General features: G+C 44.1%; 1 protein-coding gene across 5 annotated transcripts in view; it reads left to right on the top strand.

Moving 5' to 3' along the window:
- Positions 1-23,266, top strand: part of MFAP3L (microfibril associated protein 3 like) — a 46,872-nt gene that overhangs the window by 433 nt on the left and 23,173 nt on the right. Inside the window, exons 2-3 of one of the 5 annotated variants that reach the window (XM_055276400.2) lie at positions 298-488; positions 14,829-14,973. The gene's annotated coding sequence lies outside the window, so the exon portion shown is untranslated. Of the gene's footprint in view, positions 1-297; positions 489-6,339; positions 6,530-14,828; positions 14,974-23,266 lie in introns of those variants that run through there. The other 4 variants (XM_055276402.2, XM_063638407.1, XM_055276401.2 and 1 more) reach the window with 4 other exon arrangements.

Raw genomic sequence — 23,266 nt, 5'->3', positions numbered from 1 at the left:
CAAGGTGGGAGGATCACTTGAGGCAGGAGTTGGAGACCAGCCTGAGGAACATAGCAAGACACCCATCTCTACAAAAAATTGAAAAATTAGCCGGGCATGACAGTATGCACCTGTAGTTCCAGCTACTCAGGTTGTTCAGGTGGGAGGATTGCCTGAGTCCAGTAGTTTGAGGCTGCAGTGAGCCATGATTGCACCACCGCACTCTAGCATGGGCAACAGAGCGAGACCCTGTCTCAAAAAATAAATAAATAAATAAAAAGATAAAATACAGAATTGTTTCTTCTCTCTTATTTCTAGTAAACAACTACTCAAAAAAAGAGAAGCCATGAAAGTCACCAGCCTAGAAAATTACAATCAACTTCATGAGCTTCATTTGGATTCCTCATCATGCAATAGCAAAGTCACAGTTATTCCTACTGAGATCACAATGACGCTGCCAGAGCCTCCCCTGAGCTTGAGAGCCCCCCTCTTCTAAGCAGCATTTGGAGGTGAGTGGCGCAGCCTCCCTGTCAAGTCTGGGGACAAAGGATTCACCTGGTGGGCCACACTCCTGGAGAGTATGTTGGCTTCTCTGCATGTGTGTTTCCCATATGTTGACTGCTGATGTTTGTTTCCTTGCTTGTCTGTTTCCTTGGGTCACCCAACTCCAACATCCTCCATTGTAGAGTGGGAAAGTGGATGTCTGGCTTTCTTCCCTCCTGAGGAAATTGTGAACTAGAAGAACAAACTCCAAGCTAAATACAAGTCACGATTTTTCCAGAATCCAAAAGCAAAGTAACTGTGAAGTCAAATTCTTTACAAAGGGGTCCCCTCTAGAGCTCAGCCATCCCCCTACTTGGAGTCTCCAGGGCTCTGTTTCATACTTCTCTCACCAAGACATTCCTTTTCTAACCTTCCTCTGCAAATATCCACCCACTTTCAAGAAATGCCACCCCTACACACAGGAGGCAAAGTTCCAGATGCATCCTTTCTCCTGCCAATAATCCATGGCCCTACATCTGACTTACTGACTAAAATGAAACCCTGGTGGGGTGGGAGGCTCAGCGGTGATGGTCATTAGTGTCCCAAGCTAGCAAGCTGCAAACTGTCCAGGAGGGAAGGGCTTTGGTGTGGTCTCAAAGGGAGGTCCAGGAAGGATGTGACCCTTCACGCTGGGTCTTCTGCCCGCTGTGAGTTGCAAGCATGCCATTTGATCTCCTGATTCTTCCAGCTGGATAACCACTTCACCCACACATATGCACACCCCTCCAAGGAGCCAATGTCAATGCTGAGTCCAAACCCAGAATGAGGAAGGGGAATATTTTCCTAATACAGTATTGACTCAGCCTTTTCAAGAGGCCTTGCTCTCCTCAACCAGCAAATCACAAGACTAGAGAGAAGTACTGGCTTGCTTTCATTCTTCCCCTAACCCTCCTTCCAATTGTGCTGTTTCAAACTCCCAGGAATAAGGGATAGCCTAATGTAGGTAGGATCATACACCTCTTATTGTCCTCTTCCAGGAACAGTGTGAGGTCAAAACTTCCAATGCTCTACTCACTCTCTGTTGGAGGGGTTAGAATTTAGAAAGGAGAAGCTGGGCCTGCATCGATTACCAAGTAAAATCTCTATGTGGTTCGACAAGTGGAAAAACAAGCAGCTGCTTTACTAGGTTACTCTTTTAGGTTCTCCAGACCCTCTAATATAAGCCAAGGCTATGTAATAAGCACAGATATAAATAACACTTTTATTAACAGGCAGATACCTCTCCCACCCACATAGATCTCTCTGCCAAAGAAAACCCAATACAGGGGCTACTTGAAGTTTTTGACCAAGAGTTATTATTCTTCCTTTTATCCATATGACTTAGAACTGTTTCTCACGTAGAGTGTGCAGAGTCACCAGGAGGACTTAAAAATCACTGCCTCCTGGACTACTCTATCCAGAGGTCTGGAATGGGCACTTCATCCCCCAGGTGATCCTGAAACTGGTGATCAGTTCGCCCATAGTTAGTACCAGGTGCCCCCAGCAGACACTATGAGCTGATAGAACTGTAACAATTATGCTAATTCCCAAAAGGTTAGTCTGCCCTCCTGGGGTGCCATGCTTTCAACAGAAAAAAATAAACTAAATCTACTCTAAGGAGTAACCACATAATTAGAAGGTTATTACTACGTTGCGGAAAGAAATAAGCACATTGATAAAGAACAATGGAATTTGTGGCTTAATTAGTAATACAGTGCTGAGCTTCATGCAGTTACAGACCAATAAAACAAGGACATCAGAGTGGCCCACAAAATACTTCCTGATTTCTGAAGCTGAAGAAAATTCATTGGGCTTAAGGAGATCAAATCTGAGAGCTCACTTATCTTAGTCTCCTAACTTATTGTTAGGAGTATAACCATTCAGCAGATGGTATATGATATGACTTTGTTCTGGCATTTTTCCTTTGCAATCTGTTTATAATTCTCAGCAACAATTTTTTTTAATTAATAAACTTATAACATTATATCAGTCCATAGGTTTAATATTCATTTATTAAGTAAAATTCTATTGAAGACTAAGAACGAAGACATAAAGATGGCTGAGACACAGCCCTTGCAATCAGGTTGCCTACAGTGTAGTGGAGGAGATGAAAGAAAATCAATCAAGGTTAGGTGTCAAATGAAAACAGGTGAAGTACTCAAGAGGCATTCACCTTGGGAAGATCAGAGGACACCCTGCCTGAACTGGCACTTCAACGCTTAACAGTTTGTCAGGTGAACAAAGGAGAAAGAGAGACAAAAGAACTAACAGATATATGGAGGCGTGAATTCACATGGCAGGTAATTTGGACTGGTGAGGATATGGGATATTAGGGGACACAGGCTAGAGACTAATCTGGAAAGGAAGGCAGCAGCCAGTTCATGTTTAAAGTTTGGACCTTATCCTGAAGGCATGATGAATTCACTTAAGGATCTTTAACAGACATATTGTAATACAATTTGCTTAAAAAGAAAAGTCTGAGGAGCTATGGAGGCTGGATTGGAGGGGACACAAAGACAGGATCCATCTAGGAGTCTGTTGCTCTGGGGTTGATCAGGAAGATGATGGGGACTGGAGTAAGACAGGCAATGAGGCAAGGAAGGGAGGTGTTCAGAAGTGAATAAGAACAGGATAGATAATGCCAGGCGAAGCTGGATGACGGGGGAAAGGCAGGTGAATGAGTCTAGGGTAACGCCCAGATTTATCATGTAAGTGACTGAGAAGATAGGGGTACCCGCTAACCAAGCTAGTAAATACAAGCAGAAGAGCAATTGCAGGTCATGAGTTCTGTTTTGGTCATACTGCGTTCAAGTTTCCTGAGGATCATACCAGTTACGATATTTGGTAGATCACATATGAAAATCTGAACTAGGGGAGATGTGGAGAGGAAGATATGGTTTAGGATAAAGATGATATCCAAAATATTAACGAACAGGCCTGTAATCCCAGCACTTTGGGAGGCTGAAGTGTGCAGATCATTTGAGGTCAGGAGTTCCAGTTCAGCCTGGCCACCATGGTGAATCCCTGTCTCTACTAAAAATACAAAACAATTAGCCAGGCATGGTGGTGTGTGCCTGTAGTCCCAGCTACTTGGGAGGCTGAGGCAGGAAAAGCGCTTGAATCTGGGAGGCAGACGTTTCAGAGAGCAGAGATCACGCCACTGCACTTCAGCCTGAGCAACAGAGTCAGACTGCATCTCAAAAATAATAATAATAAATATATACACACACACACACAAATAGTATGGATAAAGGGAAGACGCTGACCAATCAGAACAACTGCCTGATCAACCAGAAAGGATTCTAGAAATGAACACCTAGCATGTCCATGTGAGACTACACCAGCTAACACCCCTTTGAGAGCGGCAATCATCAGAAAGGATGACAGCCCTCAGGGAGACCACAGAACACCTACAATGGGGCGGTGCAAAGGATGATAACCTGGAGGAAGAGGAGGATGAGAAGAAACAGTCAGAGAGAGAGGTAGGAGAACCAAGAAAGATTAATGTCATGACAGACTCAGGAACAGAAAGCTTCAGATGGATAGAAGTGGCAGTACAGACTGTTGAAAAGACATCTTGTCCACCTTTGTAAGGCTAGACTATTTGTGGTGTGGATGTCAAGGGGTACCTGGGCAAGTTCAAGGGCACTGCTCAGAGCATACCAGCAACAATGGATTCTCAAAGCACAGGAGGAGCATGAAGGGGACACTCCAGCACAAGCTAGGATTCCATGGTGGAAACAGCTGAGTAAATGTATTCTTCCAGGAGTGACCTTCCATAGAGATAGTGTCTCTGACCACGCTGAAGCTGAACTGGAGCTGGGCAAGGCAGAGAGGTTCAAATGAAGGGTGACTCCCATTATCACACCAAGCCCCACTGGGCAGCTAACCTGCCTGCCCATCCTCCTCCTCCTTAGACAGAAAACAGCGAATTCCATTCGCCTTCCTGCTCTCAATGAAAGGCTCTCTTTGAGTTCTTTACTAATCTCGAATCTGTAAAAGTACTTTCCCTGTGACTTTTCTCCATTTCAGTACTGTCTTCTCTAAATGAGAATTAAAAGCAAGTTCCCCACACCGACCTCAAGTAGTTTCTAGGATAGCAAGAGTGCATTTTGCAGGTTCTGAGAATTTAAAAGAGATGGGGGAGGGGAGGAAATAGAGTCAGGGTGAATGCAGAAATGCTGGAGAAGAAAACGGGATATAATACTGCGAAATATTTTAATAGTGGGGACACAAATGTAATAATCAATAAAGCAGGTGGAAAGTTCGTGCTCCGGTGCAATTGTAAAGAATGCTTATTAAATACCTAAAAGCAAAGAAGATTTACGTTTCTCAAAAGAACAGCTGAAAAATTCCTTGAGCTAAAATGTGTTGCTATTCGAGATGCCATAAAACTGTTAAAATATGACATCTCATTTCAATCTTTTTGGTGAAAAAAATCAGGCTTTGACTCACTCATAGGACAGATCCCACGCACCCACCCACCAACATGGCCCTTGGCATGGGCGACCTGCCCACGTGTCGATGCAATCGTGCCTCTCTAGAGCCCTGTTTCCATCCGTTTCCCGAGCTTCGATGTCGTGACGAGAGACCGCGGCTACATCAACCTTGGGCAACCAGATGCAGCCGCGTGCGGCAGCTTGGCACTGCCCGGAGCATGCTCAGTCTGGTCCTGACCCACTTCTGCAGGTCTGACCTCGGGGCGTGGGGTCAGAGGCACTACTTTGTCAGTTTGCCAGGAACAGAGAGGAGCAGAGAGACTGAGAGTTGCTAAAGCTCCTCTCTTGGTACATCAATCCCTGACTCGGCGGCGGAACATGCCCAGTCTAGCTGCGGGAGCCGCCAGGAGCGTCAATGTGGAAAGTCCACCTTTCCGGGTTTTCGCAGCAACCCATCGGGAAGAGGGCGGTACGGGAGTAAAAAGGCCGGAGTGGGGCGTGGCCAAGGGGGCCGGAACCAAAAAGCCTGGGGAAGGAGCTGGGCCCCGCCCCAGAAATTGAGAGTCTCATATTTAAAATTAAAAAAAAAAAAGGGAGGTAAGGAGGGGAGGAAGCCACTAACATTGCAGGATCGTGCAGCGAAACTTCTGTAGGTACTTAATAATTTTAGAGTACTCTACTTCCTAATTAAAAAGTCAACTTATGGTTCATTAGAAAAAACATGGAAATTACAAACAATATTTTTAAAGAAAACGAAAAAAAAAATTCCTGGAACCCCACCACTCAGAAAGTCACCAGGGAACGTCCCGCTGGGCTTTCTTCCAGACTCTTCTATCTGTGGACTTTGCTTTAAGAGACGTTTAAGACTTACAGTGCAGTCGCCCGGGAAGGCCTGAAAAGCTTTTGGAAGCAAAGTGGTTTGCTCGTGATTGCATTTGATTGCAAGGAAACAGGGTAGGCTTCGGGGTGGGTTGACTGGTTCCCATTTAGGGCCCCAGGATGGGACCCTAAGAAGCCTTTTCCAGGGCGTCCTTGAACACGAGTGCGATGCGACGCCCACAAAAGTTGCGGTGGAAGTCCCAGGCGGGAGAGAGAGCGGAGTGAGAGTCCCGCGCTGCCGCGGAGGCCCTGGGCGTGCGCGTGTGGGGCTCGGAGCCGCCGAGGCCGGGCCCAGAGGCTGAGAGGACTGAACGCGGGACTCCCCGGCAACGATAGCCTCCCCTGGCTCCTCCGCGGGGCCGGCCCGCCGCTCCTACTGGCTCGCGCCGCTCCGACTGGCTCGCCCCGCACCGCCCGCCCCGCTGCCCCCGCCCGCGGCTGCCGCGAAAACCCGGCGGCTACACCCGCGCCGCCCAGCGAGCCGCACTGGGCATGCTCGGCCCCGGCCGGCCCAGGCTCCTGTAGGTGGGAAGCTCCGCGCTCCCGGCAGCCGGCGGCGCAGCCCGCAACGCTGTGAGGCGCCGGCGGAGGCTGCTTGCCCGCAGTAGGCGCTACCGGGTGTCCAGCGCAGAGTGCGGCGCAGCGGCCGCTGTCGGGCTGGCCATGGCGAGGGGTGCACGGCGGCCACCTGAGTGGCGCGGCGGTGTCAGGTTAGCAGGGGCGCCCGGCGGGCCGGGGCGGAGGGGCACGGGTGGGAGCCAGCCCCGCACCGGGTCGGCGGCCGAGTCGGCGCCGGGGCCGCGGAACTTTCGGGTGTTTGGCTGGCGGAGACTGCGGCGGAGGCTGTGCTGCGAGACGCCGCAGGGTCCCCGCAGCGGGCTCGAGGGGGTCGCAGGATGCTTCGAGATCCGTGCGGGGCGGGGGCTGGCCGTTTGGGGACCGCCGCATCCCGGGCTCGAACCGTAACCTTCCGAGGGCGAGGAGCGCGGAATCCACTGCCAGCTGCCGGCGAGCCACCTAGGTGTCGTGGGGGAAGGGGACGCCGAGCAGCCGTGGGGGCTTTCGCTGGGCTTTGGATCCCTCGCATCGCCGTGCCTCAGTTTCCCCGGACAGGGAGGAGGGTGCGCTGGCCAGGGCTCCGGAGAACGTGAATGCGGGTTCCGCGTCGGGAGGGCGCCGTGTCCAGATGCCGCAGGAGTGCGGGCGGCTGTGGGTGCTGCGAGCCGCCGCCTCGCTACTGAAGCTCTCGGAGTTTGTCGCATTTGACTCCATAACAAGTTGACATCGAATTGCTTCATGGCGTGGAATGAGGAAACGTGCTTCATCGGATTAAAATACAGAGTGATTGCAGAACCGATTTATTTTAAGCTTGATCATTCATCTGTCTTCTCCACCCCTGAAAAAAAAAACTTAATCTTGCAAGCTTTATAAAGCAAGGTAGCAAAAAAAGGTTTGTAGGTGTGTTTGCTCACATTGTAGAAGACAGTTAAGATACGATCGAACTGTCATTATTTTTAAGGATACTTAGCAGAAAAGTTTGGTTACTGTGGCAATCTTTATTTTGCGTTATCTTCGATTTAATGTTAAAAACTTGGAAACCGCGCATTGCAGAAGCTCAGTGTTTTTTGTAGTTTTCTCACTTTTGTTTCTAGATGAAACACATTTTTTTCAGTTGCTACTATGTTGAACATAGTAAAATCCTTCAGGATGAAATACAAGATGGAAAAAAATGTCTTTTCATGAGACCATAAGTTATAACAGTGTAGTTCTTCTAACATTTTACTTACACAGAAAGTGCAATTTGTAGGTCCCAGTGTGGTTTCTACAGTTGTTTGTTCCTAAAACATTTAGTACCATTAACACTATTAGGATTATTGTATCTAATAGGGGCAAGATAAACAATCCTGTTCTAGTGGGAACTAGTTCTGCTAACTAAAGCTAAATTCTCAAGCCTCTTTTCTGTAAGTACCACTTAGTGGGTTCAGTTGTTTTATTCATTTAGCTTATTACAAAACACTTGTTTACATTTTTTATAGACCTTCATAGACTTTAGAAGTGTATTGACTTTTCACTGAGTTGTGGGTAGGCTTTAAGGTTGGTGCTTGCTTGCAAGCCTGAGATGGCTCCAGCTCTAATTCTGGATACTCTCTGGGGTGATTTCCCCCAGTATAGAGTTAGCTCTGTCCTGTGATGCTGCATAACCGAGGTTTAATATTAGGAAAGGCTTGAAACATCCAGACAACAACAGCAGTAGCAACAACATGATTACCATTTTTATGAATTAGAACCTGCAGTCCCCTATTTTAGCCAAATAGTCTGGTTGGTGATGTTCACTGATCCTAAATTTATTTCTAAATACATTTATAGAAAAAGAAGTTTGAAAACCCCAACACAAATATTGAATAATTGTGCTTCTCTTTTCTATAAAAATGCATCAAGTTTAAAATCTTTCATGAAGTACTGGCTGCATGTACACCTTACCCTGTACAGCAGGTCTCATATCCTCAGGTGATATTCCCCAGTAGAAGTAGCTAGAGTCTCCCCTTAGCCTTGGGTTCTCCCTGACCTGGAGGAAGCAGCAAGGCCTCAGTTTACTTTTTGTGAATGTGAGGTTTAATACAGATAAATAGGCCCCCTTCTCGACCCAGAAATCCTAAGTACAAATCCTAAGTATTTTCTCAGTGTTAAGAGACACGATGAAATTTAATCAAAGACCTATTTACATACTGCCCTTGGCTTCAAAAAGTCCACATTTCCCTAACCTAAAACTCAAAAAACAACAGGAGTTAGGTTGAAAAGGGGTTTTATTACCGCTCATGAAGAAAAAAATAGACTTTGTAGGCATGTTACAAAAAAAGGTGATCATTTCCTCTCTTTTGTAGTGAACTTTTGGGTTCTTGCAGCCCACTTGCTAGGCACGTGATTTTTAGGTTTATTTCCATGTGTTTAGATTTCTATACTGTATGATGTTGTTGGTGACATTAGACATTTACAGCAAATTACTTCCTTTAAAAATAGATCTACCCCCCCAATCCCTGTGACCTTAATTTATCCAACTCCTATTTGGCTTGCAATTTAAATACTCGAGGCATTTTAAATTGTGCTTAATTTGGACTTTTTATTCTACTTTTTAATGCAGGAACTTTTAGATACTGGAATATAAGTAAATATTGTAGCCAAGTTGCTTTTAACCTCAACACAGCCTAGTCAGATTTGTTAAACAAGTGTTAATTTAGTTTTTGGAATTTAGAAATCATGCAGATACTATCACTCCCCTAAGTCGGCACCTAACCCAGCACTTGGGATGTGACTTGTCTTTTCTAGCCAAGGCCAGGAGGACACTTAAAACTTTGACAATGTTTTCAATCTATGGCATATCACATTGCGGTTAGAAATGGCCTTAAAATGCCAGTGGTTAATTTTAAGTTTGGTATAATACCTCCCTGGCGTGGTTGAAAGATGGTTACAAAAGGTTTGGTTGATTATGTCATGGTGTAACCACTTAAGAGCTATCAGAAGTAGTTTCTAAGTTATGCTCCAAACAGAAGTCCTGTGAATTTATTGGTCTTGCCTCTGCTTCCACCTGAGGTCTTTACTCATTAAAATATCACATTAATTTTTTTCCACAAACATTGATAGTTAGGCTCCTGAGGCCACAAAAATGAGTAAGAGTAAGTCAAAGTCGAGTCAGAGAGATATGCTTGAGGACAAATAAAACACAGTACAGGATGAGTGCTCCAAAGAGTATGCACATGGGACTGAGGAGGCGGGGAAATGAACCCCACAGATTGGAGGAGGAGAGGACCTCAGGCTTGGAGTGACATTTCCATGGGAAAAATCATGGTATTTCATTAAGGAATGCCTGAAGAATTAGAAGTCTTCTAAGCAGAGAAGTAGACACTCCAGGAAGAAGGAACACCATTGGGATAGGCAGAATAATGCCCCCCACCAAAGGTGTCCACTTTGGAACTTGGCAGATGTGATTCAGTTAAGGGTCTTGCCATGGGGAGTTTATTCAGGATTATACAGGTGGGCCCAATGCACTTCTGTGGTGTGGGAGTTCAACATGGGTCTTAGTGGGCGAAAGTCAGAGACACTGCAGGGCCTTGTTCCTGCGCGAGTCCCTAGGGGAGAATCTGTTTCTTTGCCTTTGCCACCTTCTAGAGGCCACCTACATTCCTTGTTTTGTAGCCCCATCTGCCTTCAAAGCTCGGAACAGCCAGTCCAATCTTTCTTTCGGGGCATCACTCTGAGGCTGACTTCTGCTTCCCTCTTTCACGTGAAAGAACCTTTGTGATTACATTGGGCCCACCTGAATGATGGCTCTTTAAGACTTGTTTGAACTTCCATGCCCCAGAACTGCAAGATAAATTTGTGTTAAATCCCTCAGTCTGTGGAAATCTGTTACGGGAGCCATGGAAAGCAAATACAGCCATATCCACTGAAAGGTTTGGTGCAGTGGACTAATAGGCAAGGGCAGGAGGAGGGGAACGAAGTGGTCCTTTTACTGTGATGAGCTCAGTGTCATGTGAAGGAGTTTGGATTCTGTCCTATTATAGATAAAATATGGGAAATCGGAACATGAAATGGACAGACCGATGAGCCAGATTTACTTCTTAAAAACACAATGGATAACTAAACCCCAGGTTTCACAGGGCAGCTTGATAAAGGAAGTCCAACCAGAGGTGGTCAGTGGCCAGTAGAGGTGTGGAACCAGCATGCTGTAATTCAGGTCTCTGGATTCATCTGAAATGGCAGCATTTGTATGCATGTATGAACTTAATAGCTTAAAACTTTTACTCACAATAAGAAGGACATCATAAAGCAGAAGAGGCAAGTCACATTTCACTTTGTTTCTGCTCATTGTCCTCTAACAGTAATCAGCTGTTCTGCTGTCTGCATACCATGCACACGTGAGCAAGGAGCTGCGAAAGCTAAAATTTAACATAATTAACTTGAGAGTGATGAGATTTCACATGGGCCAACTGTGACCAGTTGGTAATAGCTGCTTGCAATGTCATGGGCTTGTACTGGTTCAGCTGGTAAAGTGCCACAATCAATCACCAATGTTTGCGATGGGCTCCATATTTGACGTTGGCGTTAGGGGATGTGGGAGTGGACAGCTATAATACTACATAAACTAACTTCTGGGTTTGAATATTAGAAATCTAGTAATTCTTCTCAAACATATTCATTTAGTCTCTTTTATGTACAAGGCCTCAATATCTACCTTGCAAAAATGTGTTGTCTCCTGGTTAAATTGAGGTCTCTGTGTCCAGAAACCCTAAACTGAAGGATTCTTCTATGTTAGTGTTATAAGAGTGGCTTTGAATTGAAACTGAACTGTATGTAAGAAAAACAAATTTTTCAGACAGTGTGGTAAAAGAAGGCCTGGGTTAGCAGTATCTGATACTGGAAACAACAGTAAGACTTGACTAAAATTTATCTTAAAACAAAACTTTATATTGTATAGCTAGCATCCATTTGTATAACTTCGTAAGATTTTTACCCAAATGTTCTCGTAGAATGATGCAAAAATAATTGTTTTCTATTGTAAAGTACTAGGTCAGTGTAAACCATTCCTTCTCTCTTAAATCTTAATAGGGAAAAACCAGGATGTGGTAGCCGGATATTTAGGAGTGAGAACCACCAGGACTCAGTGGTAGAGTTGTACTCTATCTGTGGGCAGGGCAGGAAAGGACGCATTTTAAACAACTCCCATGTAATTAATTGGATTATATGTGTCAGGCTCTGCAGAAGTGCAGAGGGCCTACCTGCTGTGGCCTTTGGAATACTGTGCCCTTAGCTATTCCCAATATTTTTTTTATTGCTCTTTCTCTGAGGGCTTGTCCTCTGCTTTCCCTGGGTTCTAACCTGGGTCCTCTTGTCTTGCTTGTGGCCCTCTGTGTTCTTTCTGGGTGACTTATTTTTCCTCATGACTGCATCAGTCACCCATGCACCAGTGTCCAACCTTTCTCAAGTCCATATTCCATCCATTCATTGATTCATTCAACAAGTAGTGACAGCCTGAGATTTTCATCTAATGAAGGGTCAAATGTGCAAAAAGATAATTATAGCGAAAATAGGGAGTTATGAGTAAAGGGTGGTGAGAAAAGGAGTGTCTGGGGCTACCTGGGGAGTCCTGGAGGGCTTTTGAACCAAGACCTCAAAGCTAGGGGTTTGCCAGATGTGCAAGGTAAGGAAGGGAACATGGCTGAAGGTGGTGCTGTGGAAAACTACTGGGAGTTCAGGAAAGAGAACTTGCTGGGGTTGGGCGCGGATGGAAGGAGGGAGAGGGGGAGGGGGAGGCTCCAGAGATGCAGTCAGGGAGGTGGATGGGAGTCAGACTGTGAAGAATCACCTAGGTCCTGTGTAGGACTTGAGTTTCACACTGTTGACACAACGAAGACATGGAATATGTTTTAGATCTTTCAGAGACAGCTGACTCTAGTAATGACATGGTACGTGGATTGGAGACAGGCAAGACTAGAGGCAGGTCAGCAAGGAAGGAGTCCAGTAGAGATGATGAGCACATAACCCAGGGGAAGCCCAGGATGTGGCAGCCCAATATTGAGTAGTGAGAATCATTAGAACTCAGAGATTGATTTGTTTCTCAGGGCAGGGAAGGAAAGGGTACATTTTAAACAATGTCTTTGTAGTGAATCAGATTCTGTCTCAGGTACAGCAGAAATGTGGAAGGCCCACCTGTCTCGAGGGATAGTGGGGTTGGAGCATCTCTCAGGGGTTTTCCTACCAAAGGTAAGACTTTGCAGCACCGGAGTGACTAACTTCCATTGCCTGTGCTTAACCAAAAGGGACTTCAGGCAGGGGAGGAGCTGCAAAGCCCACACACAGCACCTCATGCGAGGGAAGAAGTCGGAACCTTATCACAGGGCACAGACTTTGTAAGAGAGACATAAAAGAAAGAAGAAATTAATTCCCTGATGGACCCTCACCTTTTGGACTGAAGCATTGGGGACTTGCCAATGAGACTGAAAGAAAGTTGTTGTGGGTTGGGCTTTCCTAATTGTGGATTGAGACTGTAACTTAGAGGCTGTGCTGAAATTGACTCTGTAGTCAACAGGAAAGAGGAAAGCTTGCTGAGCAGATACTGAAATATAATCCCAACGCCTTCCTTCCACTGAGGATTTGAGTTGCTGATGGTGTGAGGAAGAGCATAAGGGAATGGTTTGCTCCTTGAGGAAATAAATGGGTTAGAATAAAGTGCTCCAGAATTGTCCACTGCTGGGACCTACCCAGTTCAGGTGCAGGCTGAGACTAATTCAAATCATTCTTGTCTGTTTACAAAAGCAGTACCTCTTCTTAACAAGATAGGATCCGTCTGTTCTCGAGTCTCTACCTTTCATATATGTGTGTATGTAGATGAGGTCTCGCTCTGTTGCCCAGGCTGGAGTACAGTGGCATGATCATGGGATCATGGCTCACTGTAGCCTCAAACTCCTGGGCTCAGGTGATCCTCCTACCTCAACCTCTGGAGTAGCTGGGATTACAGGCGCATGCCACCATGCCCAGCTAATTAATTTTTTTGTAGACATGAAGTCTTGCTATGTTGCCCAGGCTGGTCTCAAACTCCTGGCCTCAAGCTATCTCCAGACTCCACCTCCCAAAGTGCTGGGATTACAGACATGAGCCATTGCACCAGGCTGCATCTGTACCTTTCTGTTCCTTCTTGAAATTAGCAAGGGCTCTATATTTGTGGCAGTAATGACCACCCTGAGGAGACCAGCCAACTCCTTTCTTCTCCAAAGGCCAGACTCCCCTGCAAGGAAGTAGGTAGATAAACAGCGACTGTGCCTAAAGATTCAAAACCCATTTTCCCTGGTCCTAGGCAGGGAAAGGTATTTGAGTGAAGACTAAGTTAGTGTTTGGCTCCCAGCACCACCTGTTAGGTCTTTACTGCCCAGGATGGCTGTGGGTAGTGTAAACTCTTTAGTAACCAGTGAGCGTTCTTGCTTCTCAGCTGCTGTTATTAAGTTCATCTTGAAGATTGCTGCTTACCTGCTAAAGCTAGGCACTGGGCTTCACTGCCCCACCCCCGGCCAGGCCTGCAGTTCTGTCTGCTGACTCCCTGCCATTTCTGCTGGCACCCTACGTTGGCGGGAAGGTGTTTTTCTTCTTGTTGTCGTTTTGTTTTTCTTCAAGGTTTGGACAGTCCTAGATTACTTGGTCTTTGAGTCCAGCTCTGGTTAGAACTTCTCAAAGGTAACCTGTTTTTCTCCATTTCAAAACACTTTTGAGGACCTTGAAATTCGTTTCCAGAAAACATCTGAGTATTACCAATCGTTTGCCTTAATGGGGGCTGATCATTTCTCGTTGTGCCTGTGTACCCAGGACCTGCAGTGGACTTTTGATATCTTCTTGCCTTTGTAAGGTATCTCATCCCTACCTCCAAGTTACGGCCGCCTCTCCTCTTTTCACTGGGGTGTTAGTTCTTGTGCCTAAGTAGTGGATCAAATGTCCCAAAGTCCCCTTTATCGTTTCTCTTAAGACTCCCGAGAGACCTTCATCTGGAATAGAATTTCTGAAGGAGTTCCCTGCTGTCCCAGAGCTCTCCAGACAGCTTTGCACAGCAGATCCACTGCATAATGCTTGTGAAAACCAATGCCACCTCGGTTTTTATTACTTGCATGCCGTGTTTCTTTCTACCCTTATTTGTCTAGACTAAACCATTTCTCCTGCTAGGAGAACTGTCTGGTCTCCTTTTATTCATCTTTCAGGTCTTGGCCAACCCCAGGGAACATTCTGTTACCTTCCCAGCTTCTTGGCCTCCTCTGAACTTCTATGGCATTTACCTAGTTTAGCGCATAATTGCGTATTGCTTTGTATGCAGGTGTCACCAAGATTCTAAGCACCTTTGGGGTAAAGGCCGGGTCTTAAACTGTTTTTAATCCCCATAGTAATTGGTACTAAGTGGATAATATTGGCCTCATAAGTACTTTCAGGTTTTTTAATTGATATGACTGGCTCCTAATTGTGTTTATCACTTAGATAAAGCTGACTGCCCAGCGGAGAGATCGGAGAGATGGTTGAGATCACCTGGAGAGTGTGCTCAGCCTAACAGGGCCCCTTTCCTTCGAAGCTGAGAGAAAAGCAAAGTGGAAACCACTGAATCCCTATGTTCAGCTTTCTTCTGGTGATTTTGTTTAATTGCAACAATTTGCCATGTTGTCACATTGAAAAACACTTAGGTGGAAGACTGATCTTAACCACTAAAGTCAGGAAGATTATTAAGATGGAATAAAATTCTGAAAAATATTGCTTTTATGAACAAAATTTTAAAATAATTAGCTGCACTGTTACAAGGGTTGCCGAAGCTTTGGCGGGCACTCAGTGACCGCCGTGTGCAGGTAACAGGAGCCCTGGACTGAGAGAAGATGTGGGCTCTGCAAGGGGCTTTTCCTGCAGCATTGGTGGCTTGGCCCCGGATTCTTACACTGTTGTGTGGGCAGAATCACAGGCCTGTCCCAGCCTTAGCGTGGTGCTGAGGCTCTGATGAGATAACATCTGTGGGGGTGTTTTGTAAACCATAAATGCTGGGTGAATTGTAAGGGAAGTTATCATAGCACTCTTAATAAGAATTAAATTCAGTAGGGTTTGAATTACAGGATCTCTTCTGATCTGTTTTTCACCGAAATCCAGTTCTTAGTGAAAGAGCCTATAATGACACTTTGCATGGGAGATTCAGGGAAGTGTTCACAATGCGGTTCCAGTTTGTGATAATGTGCTGGTAAAGAGGAAGGAGGAAATGCTATTTAACCACCCTCTCCAGTTATTGAGTGCATCTTTCAAATAGATGACATTTTATCCTGATGAAAGAGGAAACCCTAGGTGATCTAGTTCCTACGCTGTGAGTTTGAATGGTCTTAATCAAACAACCACAGACACAGGAATGAGGGACGGTGCTACATTTTGAAATATAAATTAAATAGGCGATTGCTTTTCACTTCAACAGTAACAAGAGCATACACTTCCGGCATCTCTGCCTCCCCTTCTGTGTTACCCTGAGCCTCTGTTCTCAAGCCTGTCTTTATCACCAGCCTCTCAAATTCCACTGTAAGCAAATGATGCATTTCTGAGGACTGACTTAAAGAAATCTTGGTTTATACTTAGTTCTGTGGTTAAAGAATAGACATTTTCCAAAACTGTCTAAGAAATGAACCGAATTTGTACCAAAGGCGAGCAGTAAGTTAGTAATAGGTCTAACTTAGAGGGCATATAAGTAGAATAAATTCACTCAGCAGATGTTCAAGTGTTTGCTTTGAGCAAAGTGTGTTTCTGAACAGTGGGAATACATCAGTAAACAGCAGCAACAACAGGAGCCCAGTCCTCTAGGAGCTCCCATCCTAATGGGGGCACAGTATGTAAATCCGTAGTAGTTAATGCTCTAAAGACAAAGGCAAGGTCGAGGTAGGTAGAGCATGATGGGGTGGGCACTGTTTCACATAGGTGACCAGGAAGGGCCTCGTGGTTAAAAGCCTGAGGGTTCCAAAGGAAATGTTCCAGGTATCCCAGAACTCATTTCAGATGGTGGGAATAGTAAGTTCAAGGATGCTGGGGTTTACCCATTTCAGGATTAGCAGAGCCCAGGGAGGCTGGTGGGGAGTGAGCGAGTGTAGTGAGGTTGGATATGGAGGCTGTGAATCTGTCAGAGGCCTACTGTCAGGCCATAGCAAGGCTGCCTCTGGCTTTTACACTGAATGACGAACTGCTGGAAAAATGTACATTGTAATAATTTAAGAATTTTAGCATTTTATATTCATTATATTTTGAGACATTCTCCATGCACAGATTGTTACTAATCATTAAATAATAATAAAAGTAATGAATGCATGGTGCTAAGTACAATCAACAAATATTTGAATACCAACCCTTTTTTTTAATGGGACAATTTTGTTAATGATAAAAATTACATTCCCAAATTGCCAGAGTAGACTCAAGGCCTCTGAATTATCAAGTGAAATGAAGGTTTCAAGGCCCAAAGACACGGGCCTTGGTCAGACCCCCTGTGAAACAGCTCAGATTTACACAACCAGCAGTTCTTGGTCTGAAGAGGAAAGGTTGGGTCCGTGGCATGGCCACAGGCACTAAGTTCATCACCTACCCTTAGTCCAGGTAACAAGGTAAAAGTAGTGAGGCTCAGGCTTCACTCCAGGCTGTTCTGGAGGTGAAGTTGGAGGGAGAAACCTGCAGCCGTGCCCAAGAGGACCGGCCCGTCTTCCGTATAGGAAGTCCTAGAGGAATCTGGGCTGATTCACATCTGCAGTGAGATGAGGGCATCTGGAGAGGGTATGAATGGGGGACATCCTAATACTTTGAGAGCTTGAATCCATTTACTCCCGTATTTTATTGTCCAGAATGTAAGGGACACACAATAAGTTGTCTTGCCTGTGGAGAACAAGTTTTCATGGGCCGCGTGGTGCACAAGCTGTGTCTGTGACCATCTGCCAAGTCACAAATGGCTTGGCCATCACAGTGCTTTGCCCCAGTTGTATTTACTGCAATGGAATTTTTAGCAATGCACCAAGAACTCTCTTGTTCTTTCCCTTTTCTCTTTACCCCTCACCATTTCTTCCCTTTTCCAGCCCCAGTCTTACTCCTGGTTGTCAGGATCATACTGTGATAGATTTGGAAAGGACCTAAGAGATGGGTCTGAAGCTCGGAGAGATCAGCTGACTCCCAGGGGTCATCTCCTAGTAAATAAAAAATGGAGGAAAGGAGTAAGTATCCTCACTCCCAGCTCGTGAGTCTTAATCCTAAAATTCTAAACTCGTCTGCTCTTCACACGTCACCCCAGAATTTCTGTTCTTGACCTTAACCTCAGAGCCCAACCCATCTCTTATCCCAGGCACCTGATCCTATCCATTTGCTGTATTATAATCTCAGCTCCACAGCTGCGGGGAGACCTGCAGTGAATTCTTCACACTGGCTGTCGCTAAGAACACTCGATGTGTTTCTGTTAGAAGTTATTCTGTGTCTCAGTTGGGTACTATTAATACTATCCTTCAGGCTCATCATGAGTTAAGTAGCTTTATTATGAGCTGTCCCACCACAAAATAATTAACCACCCTTTGTAAGATTGTATGTGAAATTACCCTCCCAGTTCCAGAAAAGGGAGTTTTGTTTGGCCAGTTGGGAAGCCGTGTGTGCACAATCAAATGTGAGGGAGAGGTAGGAATTGAGAAAGACACTTTCATTATCAAGGCCTTAAGGGTTTGCAGAGGATCCAGAATTAGCAAGAAAATGTAAACTCACAATTATTTCAAGTCCTGAGTCATATTAGGAAAGCATATTAAGAAGATTGCCCTCTGATTTATAGACAATGTGCTCTGTGGGCTGCAGAGAGGACAGGGTTTGCTTCCTCCATCCAGGCAGAGCGCGCACAGGCTGGACTTGTGGGCAGGCAGCCAGGGATCAGCACCTCCATAAAGCACCTCCCTGATACATGGCATCTTCTAGCCATTTTTCTAGCCAAAAAAGAGTTCTGACTCACTGATGTGTCCAGGCTTCCAGACATCCATCAGCTCCTGCCTGGTTTCACTCTGAATATAGGAGCTTCACACTAAATACATCAGGAACTTCTTGGAAAATGGGCTCGAGATCAAATAAAAACAATTGAAAGCTGGCAGAAGTAGTGCCATCTACAGATTAGCAGGTGACATAAATTCATTGGACTAGAATGAAAATTCAAATCTCTACATGCATACTCCAAATGAGTAGGAAGAATGTTTTGAAAGGACATAATTTTTTAAAGGGGGGAAATGTTGGAACAATATTTTAATGTAAAGAAAGACAGCAGCTAGAGATGCTTCTGTACCAGTTTAGGTTGAATATAGACTCTAATAAGGACGGTGTCAAAGATCAAAGAAAAATGTGAATACAGCATTGTAACCCTCTGATGTGCATTGTGATCCGTTTTAGGGATTGGCCTGGCAGCATAAAGGCCCCATGCACCAGTGTGTCTGTCCCATTTCTACTCAGTTTCCAGATTTGGCTAATTCCTTGGATCATCAGATTTCAGGAGAAATGTCTCTCTGATCAATTAAGGATGACCCAATTAATATCATGAGCCATGATGGTGCCACTGCCCTCCAGCCTGGGTAACAGTGAGATGCTATCTTAATACATGAATGAATGAATGAATAAGAATTTGACATTAAGTATGTGCTGAAACATCAATAAGCTCTTCTAAATGATATACCTGTGATTAGAATAGCCTTCATTGCATGTTTCAAGTGCTAGAACAATTTAACAATTGGCTTTATGGAACCAAGAAAACAATCCCAAGTCTGATCTGAGATTATTATTAGCAGTCATGGTCTTTTTATTTTGGTTCTAAGCCACTAAATTAATTGCATGACCATATGCAATACCATACCTTCTCTAGGCCTCCATTTTTTAGAGTAAAGAAAAACCTTTATGAAAATATATCAAAGTTTTTCCAAGTCTAATGTTCTAGTTCTGAGATGTGTAGACCTGTTTTTATCTTGCTTAATAATTATATATCTATAGAGAACAACCTTTAATGTAATTTTTTCCCTCCTCCTTTATAAGGGTTTGTGGTTCTCTTTTTCTCTTTAAAAGACTGTAGTAAAGGTCCCTTGAGTATCTCCCTTCTGATGATCAGGCTTAACCAACATTTATGTTTAGTAAGATATCAACAGTATCTCATCTCCGTATTAGAGTGATTTTTTTTAGATGACCCTGGGCAATTTAAACAGTATATTTCTGAGAGCTTTATTTTGTATTTTTACTTTTAATCAGAAAAACATACCATGTGAACAAAGTGTGGAGATTCAAGAATGGTTTCTTAATATTATGCCCCATTAAAAATAAAGTTTTATGAAGATGGCATCTCCGGGCCTATAGTTTGTTTTTAAGTTTGAAAAACAGTGATTTAACCCAGATCTGTTTTTTGAAAAAGTACGTGCCTTCTGTGTATCAAAAAAAAAATAACAGCATAAAATAAAATTCTGTAGAGGCCGAACATTAGTGTAGTTGGAGTAATAATGTCGTACCCCTCTCAGTTGTTCCCTGAGCTTAAACATCTCATCTGGTGGCTGTTCACAGCAATCCAGCAAGTCTGGGTGTATATTTAGTTCTACCCATTAAGTAGCTGGAAATTATCCTAACACTACACAATTAATAAGTGCGTGTTGTACCAAGAATGCCATGAGGTCTCTCCTGAGTCTCATTTTCCTCCTAAGGGCCAACTACTTTAAAAAGACAGGCTCTAATTCTTCTCATGGTGTGCTGCTGTATAGCTCTTAATTTGTGAGTTTTTATATGTAAATGTCATGACTGTGGCTTGTCATCACAACACCCTCCATCAGCCAGGGGTACAGAGAGAGGAGATGGTGAAGCTAGGAGGAAGAGTGAGGAACCAGGCGGGAGCGACCGTGTACTCTGCCAGGTCACTGCTAGCAGACAGGCCCTCATCCAAGAGTGGCAGCAGAGTGCAGAGTGCTGCCCAAGGGAGTGGTTTGTTGAATTTCTTAATTTGTGTATTCCACTGACAGTGCCAGCCATTGGTTTTTATAAATGAGACACTTCCTTCCTAAGAGCTGTCTGTATAATCATAGGTGCCACTGGTCAGGAGGTCTTTTACTACTTCAACCTGCTATCAGATAGTCATTCTGTACATTCTAATTCCTGTACCTCTTTGCATCTGCCCACTTCGTTCCTTCCCCACTGCTTTTGTTTCAGGCCCCTGTTCATTTCCTTCCTGGATATTGTATAATACTAGTCTCCTAGCCAGCTCTACATCGCAGCCATAAGAGGATCAAGCTGATCTTTGTAAACACAGAACTAGCCCTGTCACTTCTTTTCAAAACCTGTGAGTGCCCCCATCCTCGGCATTGCATACTATCTGGTCATTTTCTAGGCCAGCCTGCCTTTCCAGCCTACTTCCCCCTCCTCTGTTCTTGCACACACCACCTGGCCATCAGTGCCTAATTACAGACATTTCCCCAGGTTCTCTGTAATCACCGTTTCTTTCAATATTCTGTTCCTCTTTTGGGTCAACTTCTCTCCCCTGGTCCACTTGGGTACTTCTTTAAAGAATCACTTCCAGAAAATTCTTCCTGGCTCATCCAAACTATTAATACTTGGATCTCTTGTCTGGTGCCCCAGTGGATCTTCAACACCCTGTGATGGGCAGCTGTCACACTGTCCTGTAACTGTCGATATATGTTCCTGTGTCCCCTGTCAGATTCTGACAAGAGGGGAAAGGCCTGATTCTCACATCTGTGTGCCTCAACCCCTGGCAGTGCGCCCAGCACAGGTCATTTCTCAGGTGATGCATATCGATTTGGATTGAACTGATCCCCTTTAGATGCTTCTAAAAGTAACCTAAAAGCAATGCCCTTTCATACTTTCCTGTGATTATCTTGCCATCTGAATTAGGTGTTACCTTTGTGTGATTAAAGGCATCAAGAATCTCTGTACAGAAATAGACTCTAGAACATGGACAAGAAAGGGCAATAAAGGGCAGAATGAATCTCTGTAATAGGACTTTGGACATTGAGATAAGACTTAACTGATGTATCACTTAAATGATTTGACTCTGGACTGCAGTAATTGCTAAAGGAACATTCTTGTTCCACAGATTTCTTGGCCCTTGACTTTAGATTCCCATATGCATCCATTTGTTTTCATGCTGCTAATAAAGACATACCTGAGACTGGGTAATTTATAAAGCAAAGAAGTCTAATTTATTCACAGTTCCACATGGCTGGGGAGGCCTCACAATCATGGTGGAAGGCAAAGGAGAAGCAAAGGCATGTCTTACACGGCGGCAGGCAAGAAAAGAGCTTGTGCAGGAAAACTCCCATTTATAAAACCATTAGATCTCATGAGACTTACTACCACAAGAACAATATGGTGGAAACCACCCCCATGATTTAATTATCTCCACTTGGCCCCACCCTTGACACATGGGGTTTATTACAATTCAAGGTGAGATTTGAGTGGGAACACAGCCAAACCATATCACCATAGTTTATATTCAGAGATCACCCTAATTACCTAAAATTCAGTATAGTTGATGCTTGAACAACATGGGTTAGGGGCACCCACCCCCCCATGCAGTGGGAAATCTGTGTATAATTTTTGACTCCCCAGAACTTAACTACTAATAGCCGGTTGTTGACCAGAAGCCTTTCTGATGACATGAACAGCTTATTAACACATATTTTGTATGCTATGTGTATTATATACCATATTGCTACAATAAAGTAAGCTAGAGAAAAGACTGTTATTAAGAAAATCTTAAGAAGAAGAAAATACATTTGCCGTTCACTAAGGGGAAGTGGATCATAGTAAATGTCTTCAGCCTCACCATCTTCAAGTTGAGTAGACTGAGGAGGAGGGGAAGGAGCTGGTCTTGCTGTCTCATAGGTGGTAGATGTGGAAGAGGGGGAAGGAGAGGCAGGCACACTCAGTGTGACTTCTGTTAAAAAAAAAAAAAAAAAAACCTGCATATAAGTGGACTGAGTGGTTCAGACCCATGCTGTTCAAGAGACTCTGTGCTGATCCTGAAAGATGTTAGGTGGGATAGAATAGGCCAATGAGAATTTTGTTCTCATTTTTTTTTAATCGCAGAAAATATTTTTAATTTTTGTTTAAAAAACATGGATATTTTTAATTCATTATGATATATGGGAAAGGAAGTGGCAAAAACATATTCATAACTGAAATGGCTTGAGTTGACTACCAGTTTTGAAAAGTTAGCATTCATGTCTTATTGAGTACTTAGTGCCACTTTCCAATTCATATGAAATTGGGCTTCCCTCTCCATGCTTCATAAGTATAACCCTATGAAGAATGAGTTTTCATCCAGAAGGTAGCTTATGTGCCTGTGGCATCATTCCCACACAAATTAAAATCAGGGTAATTCTCAGTAGGTGTTGCAACAAAATCCAGTTGTATCACTCTACAAATTATTCATCAGAGTAGTTAGAGCAATATCCAAATTGACTCTGTCAAGAAAAAACAATAATATTCATTTAGTACAGAACACCCCTTACACAAGAGGTCCTTTTCCTTCTAGCTCCAGAAATACATGGGCAACAGTCTTATTGATTATAGGTGGAAAAAGAAGAAATAGGACTGAACAAAGCATTTTATTAAACATTTTTAGATAAAATACAATGGCTGGGAGGTAGGGAAGGGGTCAAAATAAAGAACATTTGATATTTGCTAAATATTTCTCTTTTGTTCTATTTATAGAAAATAAAGTAGTCTATCAAAGTTTTCCCAAAGATTATGAGGTTTAACAACTTGTCCATTGTAGCTTTTGTTAAGCCCTGGTTTTGAAAGCTGTGGTCTTTGTTCTTGTGTTTTGAAGGACTGCATTTTAAGCTGCTGGATTATAGTACTTAGGGTTTACTCTTTGCTGGCTCAAATCCCTTTCACAATGTTAGACTGTT

The sequence above is a fragment of the Symphalangus syndactylus genome, chromosome 4, assembly GCF_028878055.3.
Source record: "Symphalangus syndactylus isolate Jambi chromosome 4, NHGRI_mSymSyn1-v2.1_pri, whole genome shotgun sequence".
Lineage (NCBI taxonomy): Eukaryota > Metazoa > Chordata > Mammalia > Primates > Hylobatidae > Symphalangus > Symphalangus syndactylus.
Note: the sequence above shows the minus strand (reverse complement) of the source record. Positions and strands in the feature narration are given on the sequence as shown.